The sequence below is a fragment of the Pinus tabuliformis genome, chromosome J, assembly GCF_031772625.1.
Source record: "Pinus tabuliformis cultivar Carrire ecotype Pingquan chromosome J, CPIR1, whole genome shotgun sequence".
NCBI lineage: Eukaryota > Viridiplantae > Streptophyta > Pinopsida > Pinales > Pinaceae > Pinus > Pinus tabuliformis.
In genome coordinates, this window is record NC_142295.1 from 124,821,712 (window position 1) to 124,826,731 (window position 5,020).

The 5,020-nt window shown below is 42.7% G+C and overlaps 1 pseudogene; it reads left to right on the top strand.

The window, feature by feature from the left end:
- Positions 1-607: 607 nt before the first annotated feature.
- LOC149225924 (uncharacterized) lies at positions 608-1,188 on the top strand (annotated as a pseudogene).
- Positions 1,189-5,020: the final 3,832 nt, after the last annotated feature.

The following is a 5,020-nucleotide window of genomic DNA, read 5'->3' on the forward strand; positions in this document are numbered from 1 at the left end:
GAAGAGAGAAATACAAGGAGAGAAAGAAAGGGGGAGTTAGGAGTTAGAGAGAGAGAGAGTGAGAAAGAGAAAGCGGGGTGGTGGGTTCTCATGGAAGGATAAAGGGGGATATGGTAGGCTGGCATAAGGAGAGGAAGAGAGAAAGAAAGGGATAGGGACAAAGATAAAAGGATGTAGAGAGGGGTGAAAGAGGGGGAGAGAGAGAGGGAGAGAGAAAAAGAGTGATGGGGAAAGAAATATAGAATGAGGGAGTAGGAAAAAGGAGATAGATATAGAGATAGGGATAGGGAGATGGAGAGAGATAGAAAGAGATAAGGAAAGGGGTAGAGATATATGGAAGATTGGAGAAAAGGAGAAGGTGGGGGAGGGATAAAGTGGGGGCGAGAGAGAGATTTGGAAAGTGTTGGACACAGATTGCCATTGATGTCAATATGGCAATATTTGAGGAGCAGATAGAGACGAGAGAAGTAGACAGAGCCGAAGAAGAGGAGCACACAGAGCAGAGGAAATTCATCAGAGATTTGTTTTACACATGCAATGAAATTATTTTGATTCTAGAGCTGTGAAATAGTTGAACTGATAATTTTGATTTTCAAGGTACAGATCAATGGCTTCAGAACATGAAAACGTGAGAAGACCTTCTGGCCAGGAGGCAGAAGAGAGACAGGAAAATGCCTCTGATAACTTGGAATCTGCAAAATGGATGGCACATGTTGCCAAAGATGCCAGCACTGAGTCTGCCTCTTCTACATTGGGTAGTATCAAGGAGGGCACCATGTTGGCCTTCAAGGGCCTCCAAGAAAAAATCGAGAATGCCAAGGATTCTATCATGGAAAAGACACAGGAAGTCAAGGACACCACTGTGGACAAAACACGAGAGACTAAAGATTCTGTAGCAGACAAGACGAGAGAAACTACAGATACAACTGTGAATAAAGCACGCGAGTATAAGGATTCTGCTGCGTAGAAAGCTGAGGAAACCAAAGATGCAGCTATGGAGAAAGCACGGGCAGCTAAGGATACTGTAGCAGAGAAAGCATGGGCAGCTAAGGATAGTGTTGTGGAAAAAATGCAGGAAGGTAAGGATTCTTCAATTGAGAAAGCCGAGGAGACTAAGGACCACACCGGTTAGAAGGCCCAGGAGACTTCAGAGGGAACCAAGGGTAAGCTGGGAGAAACAACTGAATCGATGCGGGCTATCGGATCAGGGCGCGGTGGATCCAACGGTGATCGGGAGTGGAAGTCGCGTGGAGGTTAACGGCCTGGGGATAGGCAGTTTCCCGGGCGGGCGGTATTCCCACACCGCCTACGGAGCAATGGCGGTATTCGTATATGGCTGCGCAATCCAGTGAAACAGAAACACGTGGCCGGTGCGATGGGCGCGAAACTGCTTTCCTTGCGGGTTATCGCAGGCGCGGCTTGAGGGATGAGGGCTAGCGAACGTCGTCGGATGATATGGTGGATGTGATCGAATGACAGGATCTAATCATGCACGTTTATCGACTGACGTGACAGGTGAGGGCCCTGGTGGGTAATATGATTTGGCAAAAGTGCACGGTTATATGTGTTAACACCTTAGCACCTAGGGCTAAACGAAAAAGGATTTATGTGGGTTTTTGGAATAAAAGAGAAACGATGGGGCAAAAGGGTGTTTCTAAACTTTTATATCAGTTTTCTTAGATTTCGTTCCTTTGGTTTTCGGATCGCAATGGAAATGGAAGCTTCCACCATGATGAGATCATCTGTTACGGCGGGATATTTTCGTGAAAATCATCGTCCTTCTGTGGCGGTTGATGCACAGATCTGATCAAAGATAACCAGCACTGATGGCACAGTCAGATTGCCTTTCGAAAGATTTGGAAGCAATTTCTTCGAATCCATTGTAGAGTTTGGCTAAGGTTCAGCCTTACAATGTCAGAGTGCTAGGACTTTGCAACCAGTTAGAGCTACTGCAACAGAGGCCCCTCCTAGAGTTCAAAGATCTTCGGGAAAGGAGAGGACCAAGATATGAATAAATGGATTTGGTCGTATTGGGAAACTGAAAGATCAAGCGAGTCAGAGGAAACGACAGCGACTGAGGAGGAAGCCTAAGAGTCAGTGTAAATGGAAACAAATGGACAAAGGCATGGGAATGTATAAAACAGTAGAAACAGAGAACTATTGGTGCGGTTATGGTGGTGAAGAACCCGAGGTGAGATAGTAGAAGTAGCAGAGGCAAAAGAGGCAGAAAAAGCAGGGGAGGCTATAGAGGCAGTAGAAGCAGCAGAGGCAGGAGAGCAAGAGTGAGACAACCTCAGCTGAATAGAGTGCAATAGCATACCTATTTATACCAAGGTTTGATTGGAGCCCAAGAGGTTGGAGCCTCAGAACTGAACACGGCTGAAGTCATTGGGGTAGGTGCTCCTAAGTGCAGAACCACTGCAAAACAGAGTTGGTGCTCTGGAGGTTGGAACCTCACTGAAGTACAAGTTGGAGCTTGGCAACTATTCACAATCAGATTTATACTTATATTGTATTTATTTCTTTGCACTGTCTTGAGTTTTAATAAAAGCATTAAATTCAGTTGTTGATTTCTGTGTTCTGTGTATACATATACATATCTATATAGGTTGTTGGCAATCAGTAGAATAATTAAAAAAAAAGTAAGAAATACTGATTCACTCCCCTCCCTCTCAATATTTCCAACAATTGGTATCAGAGCCAAGTTTCTTCATAATAGCCTAACAGCTTGAAGAAGGATCCGCAGCCATGATGAGAAACGACGAAGCATCAGGAAGACTTCCTTTGTTCGATGGCACTAACTTTGGTTTCTGGAAGAAAAGAATGACTTACTACTTAATGTCCTTTGGACCTGAAGTCTGGCATTTTGTTCAAAATGAATACAAAACTACTTCCACTCTTCCAACAGACCAAGACGAGAGGAAAGCCTACATCGAAAATGCAAAGGCCATGAACTCCATCACTAGTGGAATCACTGATTCTGAGTTTACAAAAATCATGCACTGTACCTCAGCCAAAGAAATGTGGGAGAAGCTAGTTGGCTTGTACGATGGAGACTCAAAATTCAAAAAGGCAAAGCTTCAAACTCACAGAAGACAATTTGAAATTTTGAGGATGGAAGATGAAGAAGATATTGCAGCATACCTCCTCCGAGTAGCTGAAGTGGTAAATTCCCTGAAAGGATTGGACGAAAAAGTTGAAGAAAGTACCATTGTTCAAAAGGTATTAAGGTCTCTTCCAGACAGGTTTGACTCCAAAATAAGCGCTACAGAAGAATCAAAGGATCTAGATACCCTCAAAATGGATGAACTCCATGGAATTCTCATTGCCTATGAAATGAGGAAAGGTGGCCCAAGCTCCAAAGGTGTAGCATTCAAGGCCTCAAGGTCAAAGAAGGGGAAAGAAAGGAATGACTGTAGTGACGAGTCAGATGTGGAATCTGAATTGGCTCAATTTGTATGAAAGCTGAAGAAAGGATCTAAGCTTAAAGGCAAGTATCCTCTTATCTGTTTTAAATGTGGTAAAATAGGTCATTATGCAGCAAAATGTCCTCATAAACATGACAGTGATGATGAAGGAAATTCTAAAAGAATGGCACATAAAAGGAAAGGGTTCAATAAGAAAAACTTCTTCTCCAAGCAAGATGAGTCTGATGAGGATGAGTTTATGGTCATCAAAAGGAAATCAGATGAGGAAAGCGATCATGATGAAAGCCAAGAAGCATTATTCATGGCACTCACAGATGATGATGACTCAGGGCTAGAAGGAAATGTAGATGAACTGTTAATAAGTGCCATTGAAGAAAATGAGAAACTACGGAAAAAAATCATTTCTCTCAAAGTGGAAAACGAGGAAATAAGAAGGAGATAAGATCTCTTGGAAGCAAAGCTTAAAGAAAAGGAAGAGACTTGTGAAGAACGCAAGACCAAAATAGTGTCTCTGAGAAAGGAGTTGGAGCAAATTAAAAAGGGTTGTAAAAGCTCTCAAATACTTGAGACTATTCTGAAAAAATCAAAAACCTCAACATGACAAGTTTGGAATAGGTTTCAAAGGAGAATCCTCAAGCACTAAGAATAATGTGAAAAGCTATGCCGATGCACTTTCCTGCAATCCAAAAGATGAAAAGTGCACCCCAGATCCCAAGAATGAAGAGAGAATTACTCCAAAGAAGAATGTGGAGTCGAATCATGGACACTACAGCAAATACAAACCTGTACTCCACCAAGGGCCCATCGCAAATCCAAAGAATGAGGGAGGAGTAATTCCCAGGAAGGAAATCGACTCAAACCGTGGTTGCTTCAACAAGTACAAAACCATCTTTCTTGGACACTGCTTTCACTATAAAAGCTTTGGTCATCAAGCCAGACATTGTATGGTTCGCAGAAGTGAAAAGACAAAGCTAAAGGATAGAATAATCAACTCATATGCCCCCAAAAGTAGGGACAAATCAAAACCTTTAATTCATTTGATCCCTTGACCAAATTTGATCTGATTTGCTCTTTCTGCTACAATAATGGACACTATGAACAAGACTGCCCACTCAAAGGAAGAAAGACGAATAGCAAGAACTCCAGCATGGAAAAATGCGGCCTGGCTCTATATGCTCAAAATAATGGAAACCAGTGGTTTATAGATAGTGGGTGCTCCAGACACATGACAGGAGACAGAAGGATGTTTGTCTCACTGAGTAAAAAGGAAGGGAATGTGTCCTTTGGAAGCGGATCTGGCAGAATTGTAGGAAAAGGAACAGTTACTATGATCAATGGAAAAGGAAAAGCTCAAGACGCTCTGCTGGTTGATGGACTCAAACACAACCTCTTGAGTGTCATCCAAATCTGTGATCAAGGACATAAGGTTGTTTTCAACACCAAAGACTGTGAAATAAGGAACTCCACCTCAAGGAAACTTGTGGCAAAAGGGGTGAGGACACTAGACAACATTTACATTCTGAACAAGATTCAAGAAAATAAATGCTACCTGAGTCAGACATATGAGAGTTGGCTGTGGCACAAGCGACTTG